The sequence below is a fragment of the Rhipicephalus sanguineus genome, chromosome 7 (assembly GCF_013339695.2).
Source record: "Rhipicephalus sanguineus isolate Rsan-2018 chromosome 7, BIME_Rsan_1.4, whole genome shotgun sequence".
Taxonomy (NCBI): domain Eukaryota; kingdom Metazoa; phylum Arthropoda; class Arachnida; order Ixodida; family Ixodidae; genus Rhipicephalus; species Rhipicephalus sanguineus.
In genome coordinates this window covers 76,546,188-76,560,104 of record NC_051182.1, presented here as the reverse complement: position 1 = coordinate 76,560,104, position 13,917 = coordinate 76,546,188, and the positions used below count along the sequence as shown (strand labels likewise).

Below are 13,917 nucleotides of genomic sequence, written 5' to 3'. Positions count from 1 at the left end.
CTTCGTTCGTCCCCCGATTCCTAGGAGAGAACTGTGCGAATGTTGTATGCATGAAACGAATATGCAATGAAGCTGAAAAAAAGCACAGGCTAAAGCAAGTACTTGTTTTGTTAAACATTGCGTTCCTCCACTCAGCTGGCTTGGTGGATAACCCAGGGCAGTCTTATGGCTTTTGCTGGTGATATGATTTATTTCTTCGAATATGCAAACACAACAGTTATCTGCTTAAGTGCTGACAGAATGCACGTCTACATGGGCTCGATACCGGCACTGGCTGCATCTCTCCGTGGAGGCGCAATCGTCGAGCACCGTGTACTGTGCGGTATCAGTGTACGTTAGATAACGCCAGGTGGTCAAAATTAACCGCAGCTCTCCACTACAGCGTCTTTCATAGCCTGAGTTGCTTCGGTACGTTAAACACCGTAAACCAGCGAACGAAAGAATGAACCAACACATAAAGCTAACTCTAGCAAACTAAACTAAGGATAATAGTTAAGAGCACCATGAGCAAACGATGCGCGGGTGAACAAATAAAAATATCGCTATTTTTTAAAGGGCGTAGGAAATGACAAATGGCAAATCCGCCTGCAGATGTCACCGCAGCGCCCTTCGCAATACTGATCTAGGTGTCCCACAGGCCAATACCGTACTGCCGTCTATATTCATACAATGTAGGAACGTGTCTTCCTCACCTCGATTGCAGAACTGTTAATGCTTCCGTGCGTTTTTCATCTGTAGACGTTTCCTATATGGCTATTGCCAAGTGAATAGCTTGGCACTTCGTTATTATTTCACGGATGCATGGATTCTATGAGCGTCCCCTTATAACTGGGCGGTGATTTGTGCGCCCCCCAAGTTCTAAAATGAGGAATAAACTTTATTAAGAACCATCAAATTAAGTGCCTTGGCCTAGGCCTCCCATGTTCTAAAAAAAACTTTTTTTTAAGTCGGCCTAATGCCTCGTGTACTTGAATTAAAACAACCTTTCTATGAAAAAAGACCATAAATTGACATCCCAACTCTCTGCGCCTTACGGCAGACCGAATTCAATTGTCCCACTATTTATTTTTGTCCTTTGTCCCTAATTTTCCGCACCAACCATCTAACCTTCGCTTACTTATTTCTATCGCGGATGTGTTTACCTTTCCACTGCTGTCCCTAAAACACAAAGCTTAATGCAGGCTAGTGCCCAAACTTACATGCCGGTGGATATCTAAACGTTCAGTTAAAACATGAACCGTCGTTTTCTTATCTTTCCGGCAGAATGTGCATTTTCTTCTTCTTTACTGAATCTCGCTTTATAACTACGCGTTCTGTGGCACAATTCAAAGCTGGAACGTCATCTGTGGGCAGAATTAAAAAGAAAAGCTTATACCATTACTGTCGAAACACGCCGACCAAACAGCTGACGTAATGAACAACGAATTAACCTTGGACACCTGCTGCTAATGGCAAGAGATCAGAATGAGAGGCACATTTCATTTTTAATGGGAAGTGTTACATGGGAAACCGTACGGAAGCTCAAGCGAAGTCTCACCACTTTATTGGAGTTTTTCGGTATGCCTCGCATAAAGCAACTTTAATTACGACAAGCTAACCGTAATTTGCGCGGCCTGCAATTATGTGCCGTGCGGCCTACGCGAAAACTATCATCATCATAAACGGGTATGTGCCACAGAAATTGGGTAAATCGCACTACTCACCGCTGGTCCACCGGCAGAACCTAGATAATACCAATCTCAACTTGGCCACACCAAGCTTAATCTCGATATAGTCGAGCTCAACCTAGCTACTGCCAAGGTCAACCTCGATATAGCCAAGCTCAACCTAAACCATTCCAAGCCTAGCCAAGTTTTACAAGTTCAACCTAACTACAACCAAGTTCTGGCTAGCTACAACTATACACTCCTAATCAAGTCCTGGTTAAATGCTGGCGATATCCAGGAAACAAGACGACAAATGTCCGGTTTCTTGGCTACATCTAGCACTTTGAACGGGACCTGATTAAGAGTGTAGAATAAGCATTCGCAGATCTGTGAGAGGCTATGCTGCTCCCCTCATGAGCAGCATAATGGACTTAGGAACCTGCATGCCAGATTGGTTGACGCCTCATTTATATAGATCCGGGGGACCTGCCACCGGTGTCGACACCGAGAGCGAGGGATGTATTATAGGGTAAACCACGTATACACACTCGCTGCTGCTTTGGCAGCTGTTTACGCAATTGCGCTTCTTGCGATCTTGATATCTTTACACTCCCTGTACTAGTTGTTAACGCGACCGGTGTCAGCGGCTGCGCTAAAGACAGGCTCGTACAGAGACTGTGAGTTAGCTTGTGCGTACGAAACGCTCAGCGATGGAGAATGCGTTGTGTATTTCCCGTGCCGATATGCGCGCGGCACATTTACGATCCTAAACGTTATGGCTACGCCATCTTTCATGTGTTTATTCAAGCAACTCGTGCCAACGTGATGTGTTGTTCATAAATATGACGTTACCATTGTAGACAGTCAGTCCATCTAGCTTTCGTTGCTCGTTCTTTTGTTTTACCGCTCAAGAGAACAACTGCTGCGACTGTACACTAAAGTACTGACACGAAAATCTAACACCTTGTTCTTTCTGTCGCAATTAAATGGCTAACGACCCCTTTACTACGGTTGGAAACCTTTTTCGCTCCAAAAACATGTGACGTTTAATTATTTCGAGACGTCTCTACAGTGCGCGGGCGCACTTTCGGTCCCAGAGAACGCCGAAAGAGGCGAAACCCAGTGGTTTCTTCGTAAGCACAGCTTGCCACGTGATACACAAAAAACAGTGACACACTCAGCACGCATTTCACGCGCAGCATCGCCTGAACGTGAACATCGCGTTTACAACAGCGGCAGAGAGCGCACGTAAGGAGCATGACACTTAAAACAAATTGATGTCGTAGGTGGTTCTTGGTTGTTTACATTCAGACCAAGCTGACTGAAGTCGATGTCGCGACGTGCTCCATTTTGCATGAATTTGCAAGGCATGCACTTTAAATTTGATTTTGAATATGTTCCAGGCTATATTAATCTCGCTGATATATTTCGAGATTGTGTGTGTGTGGCCATATAATATTTTTTTCAAAAGTTCTCTCTCTTTCAAAATTTAGTGTCACTACTTCTTTCAAGCCACGCCATTGCATTTTATTGATATTTTTGGCGACGTGTTTCAAATGCGACTTATTTACTTTGCTAAAAAAAGCCGGCTTTTAAAGTTCATTCAGATAATTCGAGATTTTTGGTCACTGCGATTTACTAATCTGATGTGCTATTTGTGCTAAAATAAGAACAGAAATGTAAGGTACAATAGAGGTTGTGTTAGCGGATGAAAAATAGTTGATAAATTAGGTGACCTTGAAAGTCTTCGTATGACGACACGAACGAAAAAGACTTCGAAGTCAGACCTACCTCTTCCATTTCGAAAATATGACATCAGTTCGTGTTAGCAGCAGGCGTTCGGCGTGCAGTTCAAGCGCTAGAGCCGGGCAATGCCAATGCGAAAATTATTTCAAAATTTTAATTACCATAACAGAATATCATTATTGGATATTTTATTTCAGTAGCATGCTACAGGAATATATTGTTCACGTGAATGGCAGCATACGATACGACACCTTAGCTTGTTTCTTTTCTTTTTTTGAATGGATTTATTTGCCTCCAACATTACTGAGAAATTAAATTTGCCTTCCCTACAAATGAATGCAATTCAAGGATTGTCCACACGGCTCTTTCAGAGAGCAGGGAGGAAAACAATTCAGCAGGCGATGACAGCGAGTGATTGAGTGCTTCAGACTTGAATGCTCGGGCTTCCGAGACTGTCGGGGAATGATAAAGCAACTGAAATAAAAAGGAGGTCGATTCCACGAAAGATCGAAAAAGGGTGTATATTTGATGTTTCCGATTTTCCTGATAATTTTGTATGTTGTGCACATATGATTGCACATCACGAAATCGCAGTTCGTTTTCAAATGAAAATTTTTTTCAACACAGCAAAATTCGACAAGTGTCGCCGGTTGACGACGACCATTTTACGAAGAATGCGTTTTTGTAACTTCGGAACCATGCTGGCAGCTACTGAAGCTATATATTACAAATATCTTTCTTTTTGGCGGAAGTAGAAGTAAAGAGGAAATAGCTCTTATCATTTCATGGAATTATGAATAAATTATGTATTTTTAAAAATTCACGAAAAACGCTGCGTTTTTGAAAATCAGTCAAATTTGGGACGCTATGGCTACTTCTGTGAACATCTTAGCTTGTTCATATTTGCAGTATGAATAGGCCTTTATGTGAATAATGAACCTCTGCATTTGTATTTCTCTAATAATATTCAAAGTAGTAAATTTTCATGCTCGAAACACCAAAAAGAGAAAAGTGCTCCTCCATTCAAAAATTTATAATAAAAAAAACCCAATCTCAATTTTGTTCAAAGTCCCCCAAAATGTTCTCAAAGGACTGCAGAATGATATTATGAAATAACATGTTGCATCATTTTTATTAGAACAAAAGCAGAAAATGTCAAACATTGTGTTTCCAGAGCGTGGTGGCCACTGCGTAAAGGACATCTCTAGTAACAAGAAAATACAGTAACACGTCTTTTTTCTTCTCTGAGCTTCGCTAAACAGCAGTAATGATCTATTGTTGGAAAGTGGGAACTGTTTTGTAAAGAAAAAAAAGATCGTTCCAATTAAATGCATTTGCGACACCACTTACATTCCTCGTCGACGGGCAGCACGGACATTTTCATTCCTCTGGATAATTTTTTTTTTAGTAAATGCGCTTATATAAAAGTAACGAAGCTAAACGCGAAATATGTGTAGCTGAGTCGATCATGCATTGTAAGAATGTGAGAAATCGCAAATGGCGGCAGTGGTGAACGGCGAGTACCGCAGTGCAACCTAAGCACAGCAGCCACACATTGTTTTCCAGGCTTTGTCGCTATGCACGAGAAAAAGCTGGGGTGTCGCTTGCGTTGGTTACACGATACATTTTTCACCGCTCGTCGCTCTCCCGCCCGGTCTCTGGATCCGCACAGTGCGGATCGTGTGGCCCGCGCTACAAGCACTCGTGTAAACGGAGTAGCATGCGTTAGGCGGACAGGTGCAAAGGGCGGCGCGATAGACGCCCGCCTGAGCAGACGACAGCAACGAGCACGGCTGTGCCAGTCAGCCAAACACCACCTCAGATAGAAGTTAAGCATCCAAATTGTGCTTCACTTTGATGCGATCACTATCCTACGCTCTGAAGGTGGCTATGGGTAGGCGTTATAGCCATGGCCGAGATTTTGTACGGACTGCCTTATGGTGCACAAAAAGAAAATTCCGCTGCAGCAGAATTTTCGTTACGTAGAAGATATCGGATCGATACTCTTTTGCGGAGGGTCATGAAGCAGGATGCGCGCTCAATTCAAGAGGGAAACCAGATCTGCCAGCACTCCTTCAAGAGAAAGAAGGAGATGCAAAGCAGATGCAATGCAAACGAAACGTGTTTTGTCCGTGGCCAGAACTGCTGCCACCAATCTTCACGTAATCGATTCTTTTTAAACTCTGCATTGATCACATAAGGTTTGTCAACGTACACATTTGGGCCAACAAAAACCACACCTCTTGGCGACCGCTCTCCAGAAATTCATTTCCATTCATGAAGAGACCTTGGCTTTTATACCAATCTCTCAATTCTGGCACAGCACATCATCATAAGAGACGCATGGAGGGAATGCGTTCTTTAGCACTCAAGATATGAATTATACTCAACTGAAATAGATGAAAGAAAAGGAGGCTACAACTGAAAGTGCATACTGTGGACTGAGGGATGTCTAACACTGGCGTGAAGTCGCAAACCACGCGAATGCATTTAATTGAAACGGTCTTTTTCTTTACAAAACAGTTCCCAATTTCCGACCATAGATCATTACTGTTGTTTAGCGAAGCTCAGAAAAGAAAAAAAGACGTGTTACTGTATTTTGTTGTTACTAGAGATGTCCTTTGCGCAGTAGCCACCACGCTCTGCAAACACAATGTTTGACATTTTCTGCTTTTGTTGTAATAAAAATGATGCAACATGTTTTTTCATAATATTATTCTGCAGTCCTTTGAGAACATTTTGGGGGACTTTGAACAAAATTGAGATTGGGTTTTTTTTATTACAGATTTTTGAATGGAGGAGCACTTTTCTCTTTTTGGTGTTTCGAGCATGAAAATTTACTACTTTGAAAATTATTAGAGAAATACAAATGCAGAGGTTCATTATTCACATAAAGGCCTATTCATACTGCAAATATGAACAAGCTAAGATGCTCACAGAAGTAGCCATAGCGTCCCAAATTTGACTGATTTTCAAAAACGCAGCGTTTTTCGTGAATTTTTAAAAATACATAATTTACTCATAATTCCATGAAATGATAAGAGCTATTTCCTCTTTACTTCTACTTCAACCAAAAAGAAAGATATTTGTAATATATAGCTTGAGTAGCTGCCAGCATGGTTCCGAAGTTACGAAAACGCACTCTTCGTAAAATGGTCGTCGTCAACCGGCGACACTTGTCGAATTTTCCTGTGTTGAAAAAAAAATTTTATTTGAAAACGAACTGCGATTTCGTGCTGTGCAGTCATATGTGCACAACATACAAAATTATCAGGAAAATCGGAAACATCAAATATACACCCTTTTTCGATCTTTCGTGGAATCGACCAGGATATTTGCGACATTACACACAGATATGTACAAATTCATGATATACCACATCTAAATTGGTTGCTTCGGGGAGCTGGTACGACATACTTGACATAAATACAGCGCAGAAAGACAGATGGCCAGTAAAAGAAGAACGTGATGTACCGATTTGTCTTCCGGCATTTTTATCGTTCCATCTTTTTTTTTGTTATGTACTTCGCAAGTATATATTGAGCGGTTGTGACAAATAAACGTGGTTGTATGTCAGCCCTGCCGTCTACGTCCTTTTACTGGTCCTCTGTCTTTTTGCGCTGTTTTTATGCGTTTTATTCAAGCCGCTTCAGCGAACCCAATTGTTCTTCGTTTCTGGCATGAATGTCGCGCACACGAGAATTACGGTCAACGGTGAGCGGCTGTGAGCAAACTGTAGTACATCGGCGATAGCGAAGTGAACGCTTCTGCTGTGTTCCATTTTTGGACAGCATCGTAGGCAGTCTACGTTTACAGGTTAGATGAGAGCATTGAGCCTGAGTCGTAGAAGCAATCGAACGCGTCTGAAAGACATCTACACGACGTATAGCCACCTCACGTTGTCGAGGAAAAGCTGCAAAAAGCGCATGAAACCGCCGTCTTTTAAATTCTTCAGCGTTGAAACCTGTGAAAAAAATCAAAGCAGCTTCACCAATTTCCATCGCTCGTAGGGCGGCAAGCGTTTGGTATCTTTTTGATACCCCGATTGTTTCAGAACACGCGAACGTCCGTATCAAGGGGACTTTCTATCACCCTGTGTTCCTGCTAGTTCTTGTCACATCAGTTATTTTCAATGTTTCTGCCACTGGTATAAGAAATATTTACTTTAGTGTTGCCATCAGAGGCCGGCACAGCCGTAAGGGAATAGAGGCGAAATCAATTAATCAATCAATCAATCAATCAATCAATCAATCAATCAATCAATCAATCAATCAATCAATCAAAAAACTAATATTTTATTTTACAACACATGGTTCGGGGTTTATCGTCCTCATTTTCCTTACCCACCGCGACAGTGTTGAATGATCCCGACTTGTAAACACACATGTAATGTCCCACACATGTAAAACACACACACGTAAAATCCCATTAGCCCGTTTGAGGGGTCCACATCTCAGCGTCTTCATCACAACTCATATCAGCGCTGTTATTGTTTCGTCCTCCATATTGATTACAACAGCTGGATCATGGTTAACAACATCAATAATGTGGTACAGTTTCCTGAAGACATCTTCGACATCTTCCCGATTGACAACATGCTCCACATAACTCTTCCATTTCTCAGCAGTCATTTGCATGGTGCCTTGCACTTACATGAGCTTGTCTATGGCATAACGTTGCGTTTGCCCGACGAATTTCTCGCACCAGTTACTGTTGTGAAGCACAATCTAGGCAGCTCTATTCAGTAGCTCCTCCTCCTATTTGCATGCCCACGCCCTTACACTGGCACGGGTGCATCGTCTATAGGGGGATTTCCTCCTTATACAAGAGCAGCGGTGCAGCGGCGACCAAGAAACAGTTCCTGGTGCCAGGCGATCGTGTAGATCCGTCGCTTTAGCGGCTTTATAAAGTCATTGAAAGCGAATAGTGAAGGCGAGGTCGCTACACTTCGAAGGGCTGGCTAATGGCCCTGTTCCCTGAGGGATAATAAAAACGAAAAAAAATCTGAGCATTTCCAATATGTCAAGATGGAAAACCAGCGAAGCTGTTTTTGTTTAAATATATTTAAAATTTTCTCTCTTGACACGGCCATTTTCCTAGCAACACCATCAGTTCCCCCTAGATGCCATACTGGCGACTGCCATGGGTCAAGAGACGTATGTATGCACAAGAACGGAAGGCGCGGCGAGACGAGCCTTTTGTCGACAGTTATTTTGGTGATGTACACCGCTACGGGGGTATACTAGCCGTTCGTGGTACCGACACGCCCCGCACTCCGGCATTTGCTCGGTGCAGCCCGATGGCACGCACTGCCAGATAATCGCCGCGTCACGGTCTAGTTGCAGTTGGTGCCGCAAGCCGGAGATGGCGGAAGTGTGTCCGGCTAACCACAGACGATCACACCATTAAATCACCCAGGATTTCTCCCAGAGGGCGGGGGGGGGTCACACACATTGCAGAATATGCCATTTCCTTGCTTCAGGTGGAGTAGCGGGACACCAAGTAAAATGCCAAATAATAATAATAACAACATCAGTTATGATGATGAATATTCAGCGTTTACAGAATGGTCTTGAAATACCTTGACAAGGCCAAAAAACTGTTCAGTGGAGCAGCGCACGTAATAAATAAACTACAAATTGAATAAGCCAACGCGTAACATAGTTACCAACGAAGTTGTTTGGAAGGCGCTCATTATTGGTAATTTTGCGGTTGCATGTAATGGTAAGGGTGAAGACCATAGTTGTAGGAGGGGAGGGGGCGAGGGGCAAAATTTTCATGGACGTGGGTGTTTTACCGAAACTAAAGAATAGAAATAGGTGTTTTTCTCAAATAGCGAAGGTTTTCAGCAGTTGCGCCCTCCCCCCCCCCCCCCCCCTCCGAAAAACATTCCTGGCTACAGGCCTGGTAAGGGTGCTGACATGTCGGCTGGCTGGCAGTCGCGCAATGGTCTTAACAACTAGATTGCTATGGTAGCGCTAACAAACAGGACGCCAGAAAGGCATGCGAAGACACCCAGCGTCGTGTGGATGTTTTCATGCGCCTTTCTTGTGGCCCGTTTATTCGCACTACAACTGTAATCACAAAGTCCAAAACGAACAAGCCCGCATGTATGGCAACTTTAGCTGTTAAAAAACTCTACAGCTGATAATTTTCTATGCTTCTTTTGAGTCTCACCAAACTCTAAATTTTAAAGCGCACCGTAAAAATCCGGCAGATCTCACGCACTGTGGGAATCGGTGTAATGCGAAGCAGCCAGCAGAGAGCTGCATACACCGCCTCGTTTGCCTTTGAAGTAAATAAAGTTATTCAAGTCATGACATCTGCTTCAGTGTATGTGGATGTTTGTCATGCTTTCATGCATGTACAATCTTTAATATAATGAAACGCGTATTCTGGTTTATGCAATGCATGAACTGCCGTTGATGTTCGTCACGCACTCACATCATGCCACACCAATTTTGGTGTATATCCAGTTAACGAAACGGTCGAAAGCGCACCAAGACAGTTTCATGTAAATCATGCCGCACATGACATGCATGTTATGATATGCGCTTCAGGACCTGTCATTCGTGTTCGTCATACAGGCACGTCACGCAGTACCAGTTTTGGTGTACATCAAGCTAGGGAAACGGTCGCGAGCTCACCATGAGCATGGCATTAAATCATGCTGCACATGAAATGCATGTCATGATTGTCATGTCACCACATGCCATTAGTGCTCATCATACAGTCGCGTCGCGCAATACCAGTTTTGGTGCATATCAAGCCAGGGAAACGGCCGCGAGCGCGCCACGACCATGACATGTAAATCATGCTGTACATGAAATGCATGTCATGATTGTCATGTCACCACATGCCATTAGTGTTCATCATACAGCCGCGTCCCAAAATACCAGTTTCGGTGTATATCAAGCTGGCGAAACGGCCGCTGAGCGCAACATGAGGTTGGCATGTGAATCATGCTGTACGTGAAATGTATGTCATGATTGTCATGTTACCACCTGTGATATGTCTTCATCATACAGTCTCGTCGCGCAATACCAATGTTGGTGTATGTCAAGCTAGCGAAACGGCCGCGAGCAGCCTATGAACGTGCCATGCTAAATCATGCCCTACAATAGATGGATACCATGACTGTCATGTTACCACCTGCCATTTACGTCCGCTGTGCAGTCAGGTCGTATACCAGTTTTAGTGTATATCAAGCCAGCGAAACGGCCGCGAGCGCACCATGACCATGACATGTAAATCATGCCCTACACGACATCCATGTCATGATTTTCAGGTTAGCGCCTGTCATTTGCATTCGTCATACAGTCACGTCACCCAATACCAGTTTTGGGGTATACCAAGCTAGCCAGCCGGGCGCGAGCGCACCATGAGGGTGGCATGTAAATCATGCTGCCCATGAAATGCGCCATGATTGTCATGTTACCACCTGTCCGTTTATGCTCGTCGTACAGTCACGTCGTACAATACCAAAACAATTTTGGTGTTTATCAAGCTAGCGAAACGGCCTCGAGCGCACAATGAGCGTGGCATGTAAATCATGTTCTACGTGACATGCATGTCATGATTTTCATGTTACCACCTGTGATTTATGTTCTTCGTACAGTCACATCACGAAATACCAAATTTGGTACACGTCAAGATAACGAAACGGCCGCAAGCGCACCATGAGCGACGGCATATATGTCATAGCGTGTATGACACGCACGTCATGATTTGATGTTCCACGTGTCATTTATGTTCGCCATACAGAAATGCTTCATCGTACCAATTTTGGTATATACCCATATAACTGAGCGGTCGCAAGCACCCTGCGACCATGTCATGTAAATCATGCTGTACTTGACATGCGTGTCATGACTTGCACGATAGCACCTGTCATTTATGTTTGTCAGGCAATCTTGCCACGCCATACCAATTTCCGTATATATCAAGTTAACCAGACAGCCGCTAGAGCACCAAGGCAGTGGCATGTAAATCATGCCGTTCATGACATGCATGTCATGATTTTCATGTTATGACCGATCATTTATGTTCGTCATACAGTCATGTTGTGCCATACCAATTTTGGTACACATCCCATTAACGAAACGGCCAGGAGAGCACAAAGTCGTAGGCGGCTAGATAGACAGATAGATACGCTCAACGGTGCAGAAGTTCGCCAAGAAATGCTTCGCATGTAATATCGCCTATAAAATACATAGTATTGATTATAAACAGTAGGTTCAATGCAGAACACGTACAGTACAATTCTGAGCTCACGCATAAACTGCATTATAGCGACACTTACTGGCTTTCCAACGTACATTCCCAGGTCACTCGGGCGCATATGGGTTCGGCAAGTGAACCATCCTTAGTAAAAATTGACTGGTCCAACGACACATCAGGCAACGATATCTGCTGAGTCGCCGGTTCGTCTATGGCCGTAATCGGGCATTTCGGTGTTGTTGCTGCGTCGCTTGAATCTGAACACGGAATCTTTTAAACACTGAAAGTGTTTTATGTCCGAGGTCCACATTCTTAGAAAAAAAAAGAGTCAAAAGAGGGTCATGGAACCGCGACTCTCTTCGGGTGTCCATTTGACCCCTTGTGGAAGGTACAGGCAGAGCAAAAGAGTTAGCATTTCGGAAGGAGTCACTGGACTCTCCTGAAGCGCGTTTCGATTGGCTTCCGTGATGAAAGAGCCGCCGGTGTGGTGCGCCGCTTCTGTCTCCTCTCTCAATCGTCTCAGTCTCCTCGTCTATTGGAATACGTTGCGTAGTTGCGTTGGTTGCGCGGGTTGCGTGTCTTGAAGTTTCATGTTCATGCGCGTCTTCGGTGGTGTTGACGCCGGCTCCGTGCACGAAGTGACGCTTGGAGGGCGGAATATTCATGGAGATGCGAACACGGACAGCGGGCAGCCAGTTAACGGAGAGTGTACTGCTTTCGTATGTGCTAATTATACAGCTTTAGCTGGGCGTCTGCACCAGCTCTGCGGAAGTTATCTGCCAGCCATTTCCATCAGCAGCCTGTGTCCGCGGCGCTCTTGCGGATGCCCAACTAAAGCTGTCAGTTAACGAGTTGCCACCGTTATGCGCGTTCCCATAAATTGAGCGATACAAACAATTATCAAGGGTCATTTCTTGCTGATCACACGTTGTGTCTGCACTACTGAAGGTGCAAGATGTAGTTTTGAGATGCACTTTAGTCTACTCTACAATAACATTTCCATCGACTTTGAGTGTGCAGCGTGCTTCCCCGCGTGGCAACGCGAAAAAGATAGCCTGTGTACAGAACGCTCAGACGCACTATACGGGTGTCCCAGCTATCACGCAGCACGATTTAAAAAAAGAGGAACGGCGTTACGCGAATCAAACCTACAGCATATTGTTCCTAGTACACTAGAGTAGCCACTGCTATTTTTTTCGTTAATGAGGTTTGATTAATTAGTCATAATTAAATTTCTAACTCGAGAAGTACTCGCCTAATTGTCAAAATGTCAATGAGGCGTATGTAAACATGTTCAAATGGCATCTAACTGCGCTACTTTCAACAACGTGCTAATTGCGCGCTCATTTTTTCCGGCTCATAAAGAAGGCCCGCTAAATATGAAAAATAACACGTGACTACGCTCCCACCCGCAAAGGAAACCAGCGCCCTCAAATAAGCTTACTGCAAACAACCGCTTTGCCTGTTGCCTGTTGCGAAAGACAGCGTTCCGCATTTTGGCAAGGGTACGGGTCGGGCGCCAGCGATATGCGTGCAATTTCGCTGGGATTCATTCCGTTCGATAGTACGCCGCAATCATCCATATCTGACGGCCGACTGTTCTCATTGATAACGCGGCAGGTGTTCTGATTACGGCCTGACTCTGTAAAGCCAAGCGGTGCGTTTCTAGGCCGGGGAGTGGCAGATAGTGCGATGCGTTTTTTTTTTCTTTCTGCATTTTTTCCTTGATACTGTCTGCCTCATAGGGAGCCTGTTTGAGGGCGCTGGTTCCCGACGCGCGCAACACTCTAGTCACGTGTCACTTTTCATATTTCGCGGGCTTTCTTGATCAAGCGGGAAAAATGAGCGCGCAATTAGCACGGTGTTGAAAGTAGCGCAGTTAGATGCTATTTGAACATGCCTACATACGCCTCATTGACATTTTGACTATTAGGCGAGTACTTGTCGAGTTAGAAATATAATTATGACTAATTAATTAAACCTCATTAACTAAAAAAATATCAGTGGCTACTCTAGTGTACTAGGAACAATATGCTGCAGGTTTTATTCGCGTAACGCCGTTCCTCTTTTTAAAAATCATGCTGTGTGATAGCTGGGACACCCTGTATATAATGGTTTTTTGTTAGCTTAAAGACGGTAGTTTGCGGGGCAGATATAGTACGGTGGCTTCCAGAACATACGCGGTAGTCATTCAAGTTGGACACGCCTCGCCGGTAAAGTGAAAATTACACCATTTCTCGCTAAAGGGGACCATGAGGCGATGCGAAGCCGGAGCACTTGCACGATGGCGTTCCGTTGGCGTTCT

The 13,917-nt window shown here is 44.2% G+C and overlaps 1 protein-coding gene across 1 annotated transcript in view; it reads right to left on the bottom strand.

Moving 5' to 3' along the window:
- LOC119399534 (protein kinase C, brain isozyme) overlaps positions 1-13,917 on the bottom strand; it is a 204,679-nt gene that overhangs the window by 14,463 nt on the left and 176,299 nt on the right. The window lies entirely within an intron of this gene.